At 44.6% G+C, this 19,320-nt stretch overlaps 1 protein-coding gene across 1 annotated transcript in view; it reads right to left on the bottom strand.

Moving 5' to 3' along the window:
- The window catches only part of AMER1 (APC membrane recruitment protein 1), a 28,369-nt gene extending 9,720 nt beyond the window's left edge, over positions 1–18,649 (bottom strand). The window contains exon 1 of the mRNA XM_040266117.1: positions 18,462–18,649. The gene's annotated coding sequence lies outside the window, so the exon portion shown is untranslated. The remainder of the gene's footprint in view (positions 1–18,461) is intronic.
- Positions 18,650–19,320: the final 671 nt, after the last annotated feature.

Raw genomic sequence — 19,320 nt, 5'->3', positions numbered from 1 at the left:
AGCGGAATCTTCCTGGAGCCCTGATCTTGTTTTGCAAATAGTCTAATTTTGTGCCTTCTGCCATGCTTGCCTGACACTTGACTCATCAATGTGATCCAAGCTTCCCTCAGAAGCACTCTGCAGAACTGAATATTAAACTTGTAGCATGATAATGTTTGTTTACCCCCAAAATAAGAGAAAGAAATACCATCATCTGATCTCTTCTCTGCAGAAATCTATATTGCAATTTGCTCAGGTTAGGTTTTTGTTTTTTGATTCTGTGTGACATATTTTAACATGGCATTGTTCCAGCTCAGCCCTGCAACTGATAGCACCACAATAAACAGTGCTACCCCTCAAATACACAATGATATACACACACACACTCCGAGTCCTCTGCCCTGGGGTCTAAAGGGAATAGGGACCCTATCACCTATCTGAGTCCTTCACTTTCCAAAGCACAGATGTTTTTATCTCAGCCCTGAAATTATTGACCATGTTGTCATTATGGTTTGGGCATTGAGGAGATGGGGTGGCAATAAGTGGAGTTGTTTGTGAAATTCTATTCCGCTCTGTGGAATTACTGAAAGGAACCTCACTAGAACACTTGGTTAAATGATAATTATTAAGCTCAGTGATGCTAGAAGGGTTCAAAACCCCAGTCCTTGCTTTTGGGAAGCTCCTAGGCTAACAGATAGAGAATCTTCAATATAACAGTCTGAAGGCACAATATGATGCAGACCTTAGAGAAGAGCCCTCCTTACTGGTTAAGCTGAGTGCTGAAATATCACTTTTCATACCTTATGATCATATCCCAGGATAAACTTGAAAGGCAAAAAGATAATCTCTGGGCTCAGAAAAGAGAATGCCTTGAGAAGGAGGCATTCAATCTGGGCCTTTTTAGACAGGAGTGAGTGAAACTGTCAATTATTTAGAGGAAAGGATGGGCAAGACTAGTAAGTGTGGCTGGGCATCAAGGAAAACCAAAGGCTAAGTCAAAAACCTTATAGGCTTACCCATCCTTGTGAATTGAAGGCTTAACTGTCCTATGGGTTTTCGAGCTAGAATTCCTGCAAACAGAAGAATTAGGCAAACTGAATCTCAAACAGGGCTGCTTTATAGAACCGTGATGGCTTGGCTAGAGGGTAGTCCCTTTGGGCTTTCTCTTACCCTTGCTTCTTTGCTCTGTTGGAGTAGAGGCCAGCCCATAGCTCTCTACATTGTCCCCTCCTCTGTAATAGGGATCAGCAGTATGCTGTGGAAGGAGCCATGGTCCACAGAGTTGGGTTCCAGATCATGCCAAGGCATCCATCTAAGCCTTGGGCATTTGTGGAATGGAGATCAAAATAGCTTCTCTATCTGTGGTCCACTGCAGTGATGTGAGGTTAGATGGGACAATGAACACCAAAAGCATTTTGCAAGCTGTAAAGTGCAAAGCAAATGAGAAAGACTGGCATTCCTGTTATATAAGTCAGATCTCAATTTCCTAGGAAGTAGCTGTTTGTTGTTGTTTAGTCACTAAGTCGAGACCATGTGTAAAAGGCCACTCATTTGAGAAAGCCATTCAACTACAGGAAGTCCAAGGAACCAGCTGCTTGGCCCATGCTGAGGAAGAGCCAAGTGTTAAGGGATTTTAAAGATGTTTGTGGATTTATACAAAGTCCTCTGTTCAGGGCAATTTAAAAAGCCTTCTGTATATGTGGTGGGAGTGGGTGAACTAGGCAGGGTTGTATCCCCGGGAATCAAATTCTCTTCCCCCAAGTTCAGGTCCTCCTCCTAACTAGGCCCAGGGCCATCTTTGCTGGCAAAGGTCAGAGTTGAAATTATGCTGTCTCCTACCTCCCTACTTTGTCCCTTCCAGAGCCAGGTACCCCACCCATAGTGTCTCTGCCCTCTGTCTCCCACAAGGCAGTAGGACAGAAGCTAGCAGGAATCACCTGTAGCTAGTTCCCCTTAAGCCCAGCCCCATCTAGCCATCTGACTCAGGCCTCTTTTCCATACTCCTTACTACCTCACCAGGTCCCAATGCTGTCCTTTCCCAGTGGGCTATGCTACCCTTGCTCGGGACCACAATTCAGGAGAGTGAGGTGGGGCAGAAGGCAAAGGGGACTGCAAAGGGGACTGCAAAGAGACAGATTCTGCAGCTCCCTCAGGCTGAGGCTGACTCCCTTCATAGTTTCGGCCAAGAAAGTAGTCCTGCTAAGTGCAGAGCCCCTCCACCCTAAGGTTTCTCAAACTGCATGCCTATCTAAGTTTCAGTTGGACTGGTGGGTGAGGGAATACTCTAAGGCTACCCTGTGATTCCTGGCAGGGGCCACTTGCTGAAGCTATTGCTAGCATGGCAGGAATTGGGCTGTGTCCATCCCTGCTCCAGAGAGGCCAGCCTCAGGCCATTCTTAGACCAGTGGAAGGCTAGGTCAGAGCTACTTCCTCCTCCTCTCCTCTCAAAATACAGCAAGAGACCAGTCACAAATTTGCCCCAGGAATCCATCTCAGTAATGGGGAAACAGCTGCAGTGAGTCTTGCACATTTTGCTCCCAGCCCTATTTCCTGGGGCCAGCTCAGCCAAGTTTAGAGAAGGCTGAGTTCAGGGAAGAAGTGTGTGGATTTATGCAGTAGCTCCAGAGACATGGCCTCAACCAGTTGTAGTTTCCCAGACCTCCTCCAAGAAGTTTTCCTGGGAGCAAGCCCACTCTGGGTGCATCCTGCACTTGTATATGCAGTGGAAGGTGGTGTAAGGAAGGAGTAATAAGGACAGGAAGTCCAGCCAACCTCCCCCCACTTCCTGAGAGTCAGCCAATTCTGCACTGTAATCAGCTCTCCCTACCTGGGGGAAATCCAGCAAGTTCTTTTGGTTTCAAATGGAAAATGAGGCTATTAAGAATGCCTACCTTTTAAAGCTATTTTAAGGAATTAAAATCTGATGTATATAAAGTAACAAATAAAATCCATTATATAACAGAGGCTCAAAAACATAGCAACTAGTTATATATATATATTTTATTCAAACTGCTGCTGCTAAGTCACTTCAGTTGTGTCCAACTCTGTGCGACCCCATAGACAGCAGCCCACCAGGCTCCCCCATCCCTGGGATTCCCAGGCAAGAACACTGGAGTGGGTTGCCATTTCCTTCTCCAATGCAGGAAAGTGAAAAGTGAAAGTGAAGTTGCTCAGTTGTATCTGACTCTTAGCGACCCCATGGACTGCAGCCTACCAGGCCTCTCTGTCCATGGGATTTTCCAGGCAAGAGTACTGGAGTGGGGTGCCACTGCCTTCTCCGTTTTATTCAAACTATAGTTGGACAATTTCTAGCAGCAAAACTACCTCAGTCAGGGTTGACGAAAGTGCTTCCCAGGCTCTAAGGGTATGTCACCAAACCTTCTTGGGCCTCAATTTCCACAAATGGTAAATGAAAGAGCCTTCATTTCTTCTCACAGGAGGCTTCAGTTGTTCTTTTAGTCAATTTTTGATTTCGGGGGCCCAAAATATTTCCTCAAATCAGCGACTGGTTAACAGCTCTGGTTTATCTGGGAATCTCCACTAGCCAGGTTCTCTAGCCCAAGCCAGAAAGGTCAACAATCCAAACTTAGCTAAAGTACCAATACAAAGGAAATTCAAATCAACAAATGTCCTTCATCCACTCCTGGTACTTGTTGTTTAATCACTAAGTCATGTTCTACTCTTTTGTGATCCCCATAGACTGTAGCTTGCCTGCTCCTCTTCCCACGGGATTCCCCAGGCATAAATACTGCAGTATGTTGTCATTTCCTTCTTTAGGAGATCGTCTCAACCCAGGGATAGAACCCACATCTCCTGCATTGGCAGGCAGATTCTTTACCACTGAGCCACAAGGGAAGCACTCATGGTACTTACCAGCTTACAAAATGTTCCCCACTTCCTCACTCACCCCCATTTCTCCTTTCCAGTGATCCATTAATCAGGCCTGGTTGCTGTTGCTGTTTAGTCACTAAGTCATGTCTCTTTTGCAACATTATAGACTGTACCCCACCAGGCTCCTCTGTCCATGGGATTTTCCTGGCATGAATACTGGAGTGGAGAATACTTTCTTCTCAAATGCACATGGAACATTCCCAGGATAGACCACATCCTGGTTCACAAATAAAGAATCAGTAAATTTAAGAAAACTGAAATCATATCAAGCATCTTTTCTGACTACAACGTTCAGACTAGGTATCAATTACAGGAGAAAAAAAAACTGTAAAAAACACAAACAATACATTTCTAAACAACAAATAGATTATTGAAAAAGTGAAAAGAGAAATCAAAAACTTCCTAGAAAAACATGACAGTGAAATAATGATGACCCAAAACCTATGGGATGCAGCAAAAGCAGTTCTAAGAGGGAAGTTTATACACAATCCTACCTCAAAAAACAAACAAACAAACAAAAACATCTAATAGACAACCTAACTTTACACCTAAAACAACTGAAAAAAGAAGAACAAAAGAAAAAACCCAAAGTTAGCAGAAGGAAAGACATCAAACAGAGCATAAGTAAATGAAAAGGAAATGAAGAGACAATACTAAAGATTAATAAAACTAAAAGCAGATTCTTTGAGAAGATAAATAAAATTGACAAACCTTTAGCCAGACTCATAAAGAAAAAAAGGGAGAAGAATCAAATCAACAAAGTTAGAAATGAAAAAGGAGGGGTTACAACAGACAATGCAGAAATACAAAGCATTATAGGAGACTATTATGAACAACAATATGGCAATAATATAGATAACCTGGAAGAAATGGACAGATTCTTAGAAAAGTTCAATCTTCCAAGACTGAACCAGGAAGAAATAGAACTAATGAACAACTCAATTACAAGCACTGAAATTGAAGCTGTGATAAAAAATCTCCCAAAAAGCAAAAGCCCAGGACCAGATGGCTTCACAGGAGAATACTATCAAACATTTAGAGAAGAGCTAATGCCTATCCTTCTAAAACTCTTTCAAAACATTGCAGAGGAAGGGACACTTCCAATCATTCTATGAGGCCACCATCACCCTGATACCAAAACCTGACAAAGACAACACAGAAAAAGAAAATTACAGGCCAATATCACTGATGAATATAGATGCAAAAATTCTCAACAAAATTTTAGCAAATGGAATTCAGCGACACATCTCATATCATGAACAAGTGGGCTTTATCCCACAGATGCAAAGATTCTTCAATATTTGCAAATCAATCAATGTGATATACCATATTAACAAATTGAAGGATAAAAACCACATGGTTATCTCAGTAGATGCAGAGAAAGCCTTTGACAAAATTCAACACCCATTTATGATAAAAACTCTCCAGAAAGCAGGCATAGAAGGAATATACCTCAACATAATAAAAGTCATATGTGATAAACCCACAGCAAACATTATCCTTAAAGACAAAAAACTGAAAGCATTTCCCCTAAAGTCAGGAACAAGACAAAGGTGCACACTCTCACCACTACTATTCACCATAGGTTTGGAAGTTTTAGCCACAGCAATCAGAGAATAAAAAGGAAAAAAAGGAATCCAGATCAGAAAAGAAGTAAAATGAAGTAAAACTCTCACTGCTTGCAGATGACATGACCCTCTACATAGAATACCCTGAAGACACTACCAGAAAATTGCTAATCAATGAATATAGCAAAGATGCAGGATATAAAACTAACACACAGAAATCCCTTACATTCCCATTCACTAACAATGAGAAAACAGAAAGAGAAATTAAAGAAAAAAAAATCTCATTCACCATTGTGATGACAAGAATAAAACACTTAAGAATAAATTTACCTAAAGCAACAAAAAAAGTCCTATATATAGAAAACTATAAAACACTGATGAAAGAAATCAAAGATGACACAAATAGATGGAAAAATATACCATGTTCATGGATCAGAAGAATCAATATAGTGAAAGTGAGTAGACTACCCAAAGCAATCTATAGATTCAATATAATCCCTATCAAGCCACCAATGGTATTTTTCACAGAACTAGAACAAACAATTTGACAATTTGTATGGACATACAAAAAACCTCAGATAGCCAAAGCCATCTTGGGAAAGAAGAATGAAACTGGAGGACTCAACCTGCCTGACTTCAGACTATACTGCAAAGGTACAGTCATCAAGACTGTATAGTACTGGCACAAAGACAGAAATATAGAACAATGGAACAAAATAGAAAGTCCAGAGATAAATCCATGCACCTATGGACACCTTATCGTTAACAAAGGAGGCAAGAATATACAATGGAGAAAAGACAATTTCTTTAACAAGTGGTGCTGGGGAAACTGGTCAATCACTTGTAAAAGAATGAAACTAGAACACTTTCTAACACCATACACAAAAATAAACTCAAAATAAATTAAAGATCTAAATGTAAGGCCAGAAACCATAAAACTCCTAGAGGAGAACATAGGCAAAACATTCTCTGACATAAATCACAGCAAGATCCTCTATGACCCACCTCCCAGAGTAATGGAAATAAAAGCAAAAATAAACAAATGGGACCCAATTAAACTTAAAAACTTTTGCACAATAAAGGAAACTATAAGCAAGGTGAAAAGACAGGCTTCAGAGTGGGAGGAAATAACAACAAATGAAACAACTGACAAAGAATTAATCTCAAAAAAAATACAAACAGCACATGCAGCTCAATACCAGAAAAATAAAGGACCCAATCAAAAAATGCGCCAATGACCTAAACAGACATTTCTCCAAAGAAGACATAGAGATGGCTAACAAACACATGAAAAAATGCTCAACATCACTCATTATCAGAGAAATACAAAGCAAAACCACAATGAGGTACCATCTCACGCCTGTCAGAATGGGTGCTGTCAAAAAGTCTACAAACAATAAATGCTAGAGAAGGTGTAGAGACAAGGGAACCCTCTTACACTGTTGGTGGGTATGCAAACTAGTACAGCCACATGGAGAACAGTGTGGAGATTCCTTAAAAAACTGAAAATACAACTTCCATATGACCCAGCAATCCCACTGCTGGGCATACACACTGAGGAAACCAGAACTGAAAGAGACATGTACACCCCAATGTTCATTGCAGCACTATTTACAACAGCTAGGACATGGAAGCAACCTAGATGTCCATTGGCAGACAAATGGATAAGAAAGTTGTGGTACATATACACAATGGAATTATTACTCAGCTATTAAAAAGAATGCATTTGAATCAGTTCTAATGAGGTGGATGAAACTGTAGCCTATTATACAGAGTGAAGTAAGTCAGGAAGAAAAACACCAATACAGTATATTAACGCGTATATATGGAATATAGAAAGATGGTAATGATGACCCTATATGTGAGACAGCAAAAGAGACAGATATAAAGTACAGACTTTTGGACTCTATGGGAGAAGGCAAGGGTGGGATGATTTGAGAGACTAACATTGAAACATGTATATTACCATATGTGAAACAGATCATCAGTCCAAGTTTGATGCATGAAATAGGGCACTCAAAGCCAGTGCACTGGAAGAACCCAGAGGGATGGGATGGGGAGGAAGTGGGAGGGGAGTTCTGGATGAGGACACATGTACATCCATGGCTGATTCATGTCAATGTATGGCAAAAACCACCACAATACTGTAAAGTAATTAGCCTCCAATTAAAATAAATACATTTAAAAAATGGAAAAAAAAAAACAAATTGAAAGATAAAAACCATATGATAATCTCAATAGATACAAAGAAAGCCTTTGACAAAATTCAACACCCATTTATGATATAAACTCTTCAAAAAATGGGCATAGAAGGAATCTACCTCAACATAATAAAGGCCATATAAACCCACTGCAAATATTACTCTCAATGGTGAAAAACTGAGAGCATTCCCTCTATGATGAGGAATAAGACAACAGTGCCCACTCCTGTCACTATTATTCAACACAGTTTTGGAAGTCCTAGCTATGGCAATCAGAGAAGAAAATGAAATAAAAGGAATCCAGGTTTGAAAAGAAGTAAAACTCTCACTGTTTGCAGACATTATACTATATATAGAAAATCCTAAAGATACTATCAGAAACTTACTAGAACCAATCAGTGAATTTAGTAAAGTCACAGGATACAAAATCAATACACAGAAATCCCTTGCATTCCTATATAATAACAATGAAAAATAAGAAAAGAAATTAAGGAAATGATCCTAGGAATAAATTTACCTAAAGAAACAAAAGACCTGTATATAGAAAAGTATAAAACACTGATGAAAGAAATCAAAGATGACACAACTAGATGGAGAAATATACCATGTTCTTGGATTGGAAGAATCAATATAGTGAAAATGAGTACATTACCCAAAGCAATCTATAGATTCAACACAATCTCTATCAAACTACCGATGGTATTTTTCACAGAACTAGAACAAATAATTTCACAATTTGCATGGAAACACAAAAGACTCTGAATAGCCAAAGCCATCTTGAGAAAGAAGAATGGAACTGGAGGAATCAACCTTCCTGACTTCAGACTATATACTACAAAGCTATAGTCATCAAGACAGTATGGTATGTGTGTTCAGTCGCTCAACCATGTCCAAATCTTTGTGACCCCATGGGCTGTAGGCTTCTCTGTCCATGGGATTTCCAGGCAACAATACTAGAAGATGGGTTGCTATCTTCTCAATCCCAAGACAGTATGGTACTGGCACAAAAACAGAAATATAAACCAATGGAACGATATCTAAAGCCCAGAGATAAACCCACACACCTGTAAGCAACTTATCTTTGACAAAGGAGGCAAGAATATACAATGGGGCAAAGACAGTCTCTTCAATAAGTGCTGCTGGGAAAACTTGACAGCTATCTATAAAAGAATGAAATTATAACACTTCCTAACACCTTGCTGCTGCTGCTGCTGCTAAGTTGCCTCAGTCATGTCCAACTCTGTACAACCCCATAGATGGCAGCCCACCACAGTCCCCCATCCCTGGGATTCTCCAGGAAAGAACACTGGAGTGGGTTACCATTTCCTTCTCCAATGCATGAAAGTGAAAAGTGAAAGTGAAGTCACACAGTTGTGTCCAACTCTCAGCGATTCCATGGACTGCAGCCTACCAGGCCTCTCCATCCATGGGATTTTCCAGGCAAGAGTACTGGAGTGGGTTTCCATTGCCTACTCTGTCCTAACACCATACACAAAGATAAATTCAAAATGGATTAAAGACCTAAATGTAAGACCAGAAACTATAAAACTCTTAGAGGAAAACATAGGCAAAATATTCTCTGATGTAAATTACAACAAGATCCTCTATGACCCACCTCCCACTGCTGCTGCTGCTTTGTCACTTCAGTCTTGTCTGACTCTGTGTGACCCTGATGGATTGCAGCCTGCTGTGCTCCTCTGTCCATGGGATTCTCTAGGCAAGAATACTAGAGTGGGTTGCCATGCACTCCTCCAGGGGATCTTCCCAACTCCCAACTCATCGAACCTGGGTCTCCTGCATTGCAGGCAGATTCTTTACCGCTGAGCCACCAGGGAAGTCCCATGACCCACCTCCTAGAGTAATGGAAATAAAAACAAAAATAAACAAGTGGGACCTAGTTAAACTTAAAAAGTTTTTGCACAGCAAAGGAAACTATAAACAAGGTGAAAAGACAACCCGCAGAATGGGAGAAAATAACAGCAAATGAAACACCTGCAAAGAATTAATTTCCAAAATATACAAGCAGTTTATGCAGCTCAATACCAGAAAAAAACGAGCAATCCAATCAAAAAGTGAGCAGAAGACCTAAACAGACATTTGTCCAAAGAAGATATAAAGATGACTAATAAAAGATGGTCAAGATTGCTCATAATTAGAGAAATGCAAATCAAAACTACAATGAAACATCACCTCACACCTCTCAGAACGGCCATCATCAAAAAATCTACAAACAATAAATTCTGGAGAGAGTGTGGAGAAAAGGGAACCCTTTTGCACTGTTGATGGAAATGTAAATTGATACAACCACTATGGAAGATAGTATGGAGATTCCTTAAAAAACTAGGAATAAAATTACCATATGACCCAACAATCCCAGTTCTGGGCATATACCCTGAGAAAACCATAATTTAAAAAGACACATGTACCCCAGTGTTCACTGCAGCACTATTTATAGTAGCTAGGACATGGAAGCAACCTAGATGTCCAACAGATATATGGATATAGAAGATGTGGTACATATATATACAATGGAATATTACTCAGCCATAAAAAGGAACACATTTGAGTCAGTGCAAAGGAGGTGGATGAACCTAGAACCCATTATACAGAGTGAATTAAACCAGAAAGAGAAAAACAAATATATATTAACACACATATATGAAATCTAGAAAGATAGTTCTGATGAACCTATTTGCACAACAGCAATGGAGATGCAGACATAGAGAACAGACTTATGGACACAGCGTGGTAGGAAGGAGAGGGTGGGACGAATGGATCAAGTGGCATGGAAACATACACTAACATATGTAAAATAGACATCCAGCTGGAATCTGCTGTATGACTCAGGGAACTCAAACTGGGGCTCTGTGACAACCTAGAGGGGTGGGATGAGGTGGGAGGGAGGCTCAAGAGTGAAGGGACATAGTATACCTATGGCTGATCCATGTTGATATAGGGCAGAAACCAATACAATATTATAATTATCCTTCAATTATAAATTAATACATTAAAAAAAAGAATACTGGAGAGGGTTGCCATTTCCTTAGGAGATGTTAACTCCTTGTCACGGAGAAGGAAATTGTTTAGGCTTGGGAGAAGACTTGCCTAAGGTCACACAGTGGGATGATGACAGAGCCACACCAACTTCCAGGCCTCTCAGTCCCAATTCTATGCCATTCTGCTGCACTGTGCTGGACCCTAATCAAGGAAGATGACTTAGAGTGAGGACTGTGCAGGTTGCCCTCACACCTACAAGAGCCATCCTCTTCCTCTCCCATTCCACTCTTGTAACAATCCAGCTGAGCCTTCTCTTCAGCATTTCCAGTCCTCACTGGCTACCATTATTGGACCCACCTAGAACATTCCAGAAAGCTTTCTGTGGCTATTATTCTTATCCAGAAACCCCACTATCACCATTCCCAAACCATGGAACATGTTCCTCTACTCTTCTCCTTGGGAGATAAGTTTGAGGGGCCAAAACGAAGGTCCAAACAGAAACCTGCCATTGGGGACAAACATAAAGGTAAAGACAAAATGAAAATAATTTGAGCTATTGTTTAAGGAAAATGACCTACAAGATCTGGAATTTGAACTAACATTTCTAAAGCCCACAGCCAAAGTCTACTCTCAAAACCATTTTTTTTAAGGACCTGAAGGAAGGGCTGTCTAGCTTGGTACTCTGGCAGAGCCGTAAATGCTGCTGGTAGAGCCCCAATCAAGCTATCCCTGCAACCACTCCTCCCCTAATTTCTAGCCTTCCTGAGAGGCACCTCTTCTTAAGGGGGGCATCTCACCAACTCTAGATGCAGCATAGACCCCCAAATGAGCCCTCTAGCCCCTGTTCCCATTTCCTTAACACCAGCCCCTCAAATGAATTATCATATTCAGCCATGAGAATTTCATTCTGGCCAGCCTCAGCCTGTCCTTTTCTCTTGAATGCAGCCTCCTTCATCTTATACGGCAGTCACCACATCTAGCACAGAGCAGCAGCTCAAACAATGTTGGTTCAACTGAATTCTAATTCACCTAGAGCTTATCAGCCCAAAACTAAAATGCCAGCTTCACTCCTGTCAGGCTGGAGATTTGAGAAAGAGACCTAACCTTTTTGAAGGGAATACTACCTGCCATATGGAGTCACAGTAAGGATTAGAGATGATAAATATAAAAGATAGATTACTTGCTAGGTACCAAGCAGATGTTCAATAAAGGGCCCTTGTGATAGGGTCTCTTGCAGCTACCTTCTCCACTCTAGTTCCTCAGATTTCCCCTCACTGCGATGAGGATGACAAGAGTCTCTTAACAGCGTTCCCTCTGGTCCCTCCTGCTGCAGCACTGAAATCTCACCCCCTTGCCTCCCCACTTCCATCTCATTCATCCTGCACACCCTTGCCAGATTCATTTTCTTACAACTCTGATTTCAGTGCATCACACCTTGACTTAACAAGTTATTCAGCACTGCCTACAAGATTAAGGCCAACTCCCTTTGCCTGACCTTCAAGACTTGCTCTCTGCATGTCGCTTGCAGCTTTCCTAGGCTCACTTCTCTGCCCCTTAGCCTCAGCCCCAAATATACAGGGCTTATCCAGTCTAGGAGGTATGGTCACTCAGACTCTGCCTCTACGTGGAAATGGGTTTACCTGGTGAAACTTCTTGATGCAGCATCTTTCTCCTCAGGCTACTGAGGCTGCCTCTCCAGCTTGCCTGGAATGGTGGAGGCTCTGGGAACCACCTACTTGCCACTCTCCTCTAAGGCTCCCAAACCGCCTTAGAAAGGAATGTATTCAAAGGTGTCATGCCTGCATCATAAGGCTTCCATTATTTCAGTACTAACTCAGCAAGCGTGAGATCAAAGGCAACATACCTTCTTCTTCCTCTGTTCAGATGAAGAACAGGAGAGGAGCTAACTCCAGGGAAAGAGACGTGATAAGGCAGTCAAGAAAACCTGCAGAGGAGCAGCTGGATCAAGTGAACAATGGAGACTCCTCACTTTCCTAGGTATTCTCTATATGTACCATATCCTCCATATGCACCATACCCTAAGTGAGAGACCTCAGTAAAGAAACTGAGGTTTGGGAGCGGATCAGATCAGTGTGCTTAGAGGAAGAAGCATTAAATTGAGGGCCAGGAACTTCGTGCTCTTATGAAACCTTTGGCAAACAAATCACTTCCCTGTTCTGAGCCTCAGTTTTCCCATTTAGAAATGGGAGACTGGACTGGGAATCTGCTTCCTCCAGGCTGCATGAAGCTGGGGAAAGGACAGTATTGTGTTTAGTTTTCCAGTGGCTGCTGAATCAGGAGTCATGTTGAGGAAATGTCATTTTGGGGGTTCTAGGCTTCATTGGGAGGCCTGGATGCCTATCTGGTTGGGCCCACTGCAGAACAGAGGTGAACTGCAGCCTTGCCTCACTCCATATGCCTCTCACTTCTACCCTCCCCCTGCAAGCCCACCCAGCTGAGAAAGAACTTCCTGGCCATGAGATGGGTAAACCAAGAATGAGTGACACTGGAAGTCTATGAAATGCCTCTTCCAAGGGCTTTACTTTTATCACCCAGTCTATCTGCCTGGACAGGATTTGAGGCAGGGGAACTGAAGAAATAACACTAGGCAGCTCTCTTCTAGGCCCTTCTTCCTCTTGGTTCTTCAAAGTCAGACTTGTTGCTATTTCTCTCATTCCCTTCATCCTCTGGTTCAGAGAGTGTAAATGTAACAGTTCTTGAGGAATTTTTAACACCTCCACTATTCTATGAGAGAAACACTGGATTGCCAGCTTCTTTCAACTACTTCCCTTCTGAAACTTTCAGCCCCTTACAGGTTGTAGAACAAGACTGAAAAAGCAAGAGACGTGAGAGGGGAGGAGTTCCTAGAAAGCTAACCAAGCTTCTTTCTTTTCACTCTTGATGAATGGGTGAGGTAAGAAGAGGGGTTGATTCATGTGATTTGTACTGATTTATGCTGAATGGATATAGTGGATAAGAGGAGCTGCACAGGAGGCAGCTGTTGGTGGTGGTGTTTAGTTTCTAAGTCTCTCCCTAAATTCTATGTGAACTTAAGCAAGTCTCTGCTGCTTTCTGAGGCCTCGGAATTCCCGTCTGTAAGAAAAGGGTCCAAACTGGTGCTTCCTGAAGGCCTGTCCAGCTAGGAGAAAAATGATCAGCAAAGGACTAAGGGACACTCAGCCTTTACCACATTGGTATATAGAATCCTGGCTCTGTCCTTCCCCGCCGCCCCAACAAGATCCCCTGCAAAACCAGAGAGGCTGACAACAGACAGTTTCCCTCTAGAGATAGCCTGCTCCCCTAGTTCTTCCAGATCCAAAGATGACTTTTTACATGCCAAACTTATGGCACTCTTCCAATCCCTTTCTAAGAACCCATTTTAAAACCCTTTCTAAAATCCTGTTTTATTGTGGCATATCCGCACACAAAAAAATATCAGAACTTCCCAATTCCCCACTCTTTGATGGCCCCTTCATTCCTTCAAGATCAGACCCCATTTCACAACCTGGCATTTGGGAAACTCAACACCACTGGGCCTCAACTTCCTTTTTACCTTGCTGTTGCTGTTGTTCAGTTGCTAAGTCATGTCTGATTCTTTAAGACCCCAGGAACTGCAGCATGCCAGGCTTCCCTGTCCTTCACTATCTCCCAGAGTTTGCTCAAATCCATGTTCATTGTGTTGGTGATGCCATTCAACCATCTCATCTGCTGTTGCCCCCTTCTCCTTCTGCCCTCAATCTTTCCCACCATCATGGTCTTTCTCAGCGAGTCAGCTCTTTGCTGCTGCTGCTGCTAAGTCGCTTCAGTCGTGTCCAACTCTGCAGCCCACCAGGCTCTGCTGTCCCTGGGATTCTCCAGGCAAGAGTGCTGGAGTGGGTTGCCATTACCTTCTCCAATGCATGAAAGTGAAAAAAGAAAGTGAAGTCACTCAGTCATGTCCGACTCTTAGCGACCTCATGGACCGCAGCCTACCAGGCTCCTCCGTCCATGGGATTTTCCAGGCAAGAGTACTGGAGTGGGTTGCCATTGCCTTCCAGGTGGTTAAAGTACTGGAGCTCCAGTTTCATCATCAGTCCTTCCAATGAATATTCAGGACTTATATCCTTTATAATTGACTGGTTGAATCTCCTTGCAGTCCAAAAAGACTCAAGAGTCTTCTCCAATAACACAGTTCAAAAGCATCAATTCTTCAGCACTCAGCCTTCTTATGGTCCAACTCTCACATCCATACATGACTACTGGAAAAACCACAGCTTTGACTATACAGATCTTTATGGCAAAGTGATGTCTCTGCTTTGTAATATGCTATGTAGATTTGTCATGGCTTTCCTTCTAAGGAGCAAGCGTCTTTTAATTTCATGGCTGCAATTGCTGTCTGCAGTGATTTAGGGCCCAAGAAAATACAATCTGTCACTGCTTCCACTTTTTTCCCCTTCTATTTGTCATGATCTCAGTTTTTTGAATGTTGAGTGTTAAGCCAGTTTTTTCACTCTTTTCTTTCAAAAGTCTTTATTTCCTCTTCACTTTCTGCCATTAGAGTGGTATCATCTGCATAACTGAGGCTGTTGATATTTCTCCCGACAATCTTGATTCCAGCTTGTGATTCATCCAGCTCAGCATTTCACAGGATGTACTCTGCATACAAGTTAAATAAGCAGGGTGGTAATATACAGCCTTGATGTACTCCTTTCCCAATTTTGAACCAGTCCATTGTTCCATGTCCAGTTCTAAGTGTTGCTTCTTGACTTGCATATAGGTTTCTCAGGAGGCAGGTAAGGTGGTCTGGTATTCCCATCACGTGAAGAATTTTTCACAGTTTGTTGTGATCCACACAGTCAAAGGCTTTAGCATAGTCAATGAAGCAGATGTTTTTCTGGAATTCCCTTGCTTTCTCTATGATCCAACGGATGTTGGCAATTTGATCTCTGGTTCCTCTGCCTTTTCTAAATCCAGCTTAAACATGTGGAAATTCTGGGTCTTTTCTGGTTGAGATTGTAAGGGGCCTTTCTACCTTGGAGCCATACAATCTCAACCAGAAAAGACTGTCACTTCACTCATCCTGCTTGCCAGCCACTCCCTCTCATTCCTAATTTTGCTCATACAGCTATCCTTTGCCTAACCAAAACCCCTCTAATTTCTGGAGGCTTCCCAGGACAATACCCCATGTACACACAGATCTCTCATCTCTCTCCATGGCAGGTGTCTCTAGATTCATGAATTAGCTGGGGACTGGGCAATGCAGGTCCTGAGCTTATAGACATTGTGCTTTATTTTTTTAAAATTGTAGATGAAACCCATTCCCCTTTTCAATCTTCATTATGTATACTCAATAAATACATGAGACTTGAGTATCATTTTTCTAATCATTTTCATGTGAATCAGGACAAGTGCCAGTTGGGAACATAAAGGTCTTCTCCAAAGCTTGACAGACATTTAGTCCTTCCTGAGCATTCATTACCGCTATGCATTGCTAGGGTTTCATGGAACTTTAGCTGAGATTCAGGTTTCATTTACCCCTGTAAGAAGTTCGGGCAGAACCCAGACATCCATGGTATTAGGGAAACAAAGTAGAGGCAGGGAAATTTAATTATAGTTTGTTTCCTAAGCCAGAAAATGCCCAAGGGATGCAGGTAGCCTGGAGGAGTTCAGAGTTCTGAGAAAGAAGAGGTCATCATGGATTCCAAGAGATGGAAAGACACTAAGGAGATAGGCCCAGAGCTGAGAGGGAAGAGATTTGAACATTGTAGGGTGAGTGAGTCTGAGTGTGGGGAGGGTAGTCATATAGGGCAGGTATGTTGGGTGGCTGCTGGTTTGAGACAGTGCAGAGGACACGTCTAGCTCTGAACCAGAGATGCCCAGATGTAAGTAGGGGATTGTATTGGTGCTTGGTCAAAGTGAGAGGAGGTGACTGTAGTGTCCTATCTGCAGTTCTTGCTAGTGTCACAAAAGTCCCCAGCTAGCCTTCCATTAAAGTGAGGGATTTACTGGGTCTCATTTTCTCCTCTCATAGGTGCCTAGGCTTTGCCAGGGACCTGTAGTGTACAGAGTTTTCCACCCTCAGAGGTGTGTTAAAGGTCCAAGAAGAGCCTTTCAAGTCCCTAGATAGCTCCTGGGCTTCCCTGGTGGCTCAGATGGTAAAGAATCCACCTACAATGCAGGAGACCTGGGTTTGATCCTAGGGTTGGGAAGATCCTCTGAGGAGGGCACGGCAACCCACTCCAGTATTCTTGCCTGGAGAATCCCCATGGACAGAGATGTCTGGTGGGCTACATCCATGGCATGGCAAAGAGTCAGACACGACTAAGCAACTAAGCACAGCACAGATAGTTCCCTCCCTCTTGTTCCTCAGAAAGGCCTAGAGTCCACAGAAAGGGGCACACTTCCGTTCAGACTGAGCAGTGGGTGGGGCCAAATGAGGGGAGCTGCACTGAGGGAGGGGGCTCTGCTGGACTCCCCAAGGGGTGGGTGGAGAGTCCAACAAAGCAGGACCCGCCATCAAGCCCATGTGAATGCAGCAGGCAGGTAAAGCTGCAGGAGATATTTGTGTGAGGGCCAAAGGTTCACCTTGACTCCCGTGGCCCATGCCAAGGCAAGCTTGGCCCATGGAGGCTGGCTCTGCAGGGCCTGTCCTGAGCTGTGGCAAGCCTAGCACAGCCCCTCACCGCCCAGAGAGCCTAGGCCAAGTCTGATGGTCACCAGTCAGAGGTGTCTGCAGCAGACAATGACAGCGGCCCATAAGGCTGGGTATTTTCAGTAAATTTGAAGTTGGAGTATTTGGCTGCTTCTCTAGCTCTCTCACACACACCCAAACGGCTGTTTCTCTACTACAATAATTGCTCCCCCGACCTATGGCACAGAACCGCGGGCCCCTCCGCCCCTCGCCACACACACACACACACCACACCACATCACACCATGGTTATCGCTATTTTTAAACCAGAGGTTGGAGAGAAAAGCGCGGCCAGTACCCTCCAAGGGGACAGGAGGCGAGGCAGGGCGGGGGAGGGGGAGCAGGGACAGGAGGGAGGCGCGGGGGCGAGGGGGAGTTTGACAAAGCGGCCTTGCAGCTCTAACCCAAGGACTAGCTTTAGCTGTTGCCCTAACCCAAGGTACTGCGAGAGATGGATTGCCAGCCTCTCTGTCCGCGGGGGCGGGCGCCAGATGCGCCCGGAAGCCTAGGAGCAGGGGGCGCGGCTGGTTGGGGCCTCAAGGCCGAGGTTCCAAAGGGAAGTGAGCAGCCCATAGGCCCAACTGAGCTCCTTGAGGGAGGAGACAAAGTAGATACCTCAACCCACGCCAATGCAAGTACCCGTCGGGCCCAGGCCAGCGCGTAGGCTTCGTCCCTAGAGGAGAGGGAAAGGCAGGAGATGCGCCGGGAAGGGGAGGGTTGGCAGCCGGGTCGCTGTGATGAGCGATACTCGTCTAACACAGCTGCTCCAGCTAATGTGCTACAACAAAGCTGTAGAGCTCCGGGCCTACAAAAGCACCGCTGGGGGTGCTGGTTGGCTTCTCCCCTCATGAGACCACAGGGCAGCACGTGCGGGTTGCGTCCCTTGCCTCCCCCGAGAGCCCCGAGGCATGGCCCAGGATAGCCCGCTGGCCTGCCTTCCTTTTTCCACCTCTAGCCGCGGTCTCTAGCGCTCAGAGGACATGGCTCTGACCCTCACCAGAAAGTCCTTAAAGCTGGTTCCAAAGGGGAGCGCAGAGCGGTCCGGACGCCGACTGGCCCAGCCCTTAGAGCTCCTTTCCAGGCGGCCAGAGTGGAGCACGCGAGACTGCACCGTATGGCGGGCAGGCGGAGGCTCCTGCTGCGCGCAATGCTTACCCGGCCCCGTCCGGTTTCCAGCCCGGTTTTTGTCTCTTGCGCCGCCCTGGCTGGAGCTGGAGCCTTGGCTGCTACGGCTGAGAGCGTCACCACCGCCGCCCCTGCCGCCGCCGTGGCTCCAGTCACCTCCTGCACCAGCTCCCCTTCCCCAGGCTCTGGACTGCTCCCCCATACCCCTCCCCCGCCCCGGACTTCACAGCCACAGGGTGGGGCATTGGCTTCCTGATTGGCAGGCGTGTGGTCCAATCACCACGGTGAGAAGGCGTTTCCTGACTCGCCCACTGTTTTCCTTGGTGCGTTTCTCTTTAAATGCAAATAAGCGCGGGCGTGGTGTTGGCAGGGGGTGGAGAGGCTCCAGAACCCCTAGCGGGGACTCCTGAGTCCCCCACCCTCTCACGCCCGGCGGGTAGCTGCTTGGCGACGCCGTAAGCTCCAGGGGCTGGTCCCGTCAGTATGGAGCTCTCTGGAACCCGGTTTCGCTTTTGCATGCGCTTTTATTTCTGTGGCCGAGGTGCAATCGGGCCGCGGCGCGCTGGCCGCCACCGGTAGTTTATTCCAGAGCGAGAGGCCAGCTGGGACAGGCGGGGTGGTGAGATTGGGGTTCCTGGGGGACTACAACGCACCCTCTGCACTTTGCTGGCCCCATCCTTAGGCATAGAATCAGGGCCCCGGGCGCCTGCCCCGGAGCCGCTCAGAGGGACCCACCTGCCAGGAAAGTCAATTGCAGCTCCAGCGTCCCAGCTTCCTCCACCTTTTCGGCACACTGGAGCCTTAACATAGAGTCCAGCTTCTACCAGTTACTGAAAAGTCTATTGCTGCCCAGAGAAGAGAAAGTGCTTTCCCAAGGTCACCTATCCTG

This window comes from Oryx dammah, unplaced genomic scaffold (genome assembly GCF_014754425.2).
Source record: "Oryx dammah isolate SB20612 unplaced genomic scaffold, SCBI_Odam_1.1 HiC_scaffold_23, whole genome shotgun sequence".
NCBI classification, from domain to species: domain Eukaryota; kingdom Metazoa; phylum Chordata; class Mammalia; order Artiodactyla; family Bovidae; genus Oryx; species Oryx dammah.
The sequence above is the reverse complement of the archived record's forward strand: the minus strand, read 5'-3'. Positions and strand labels throughout refer to the sequence as shown.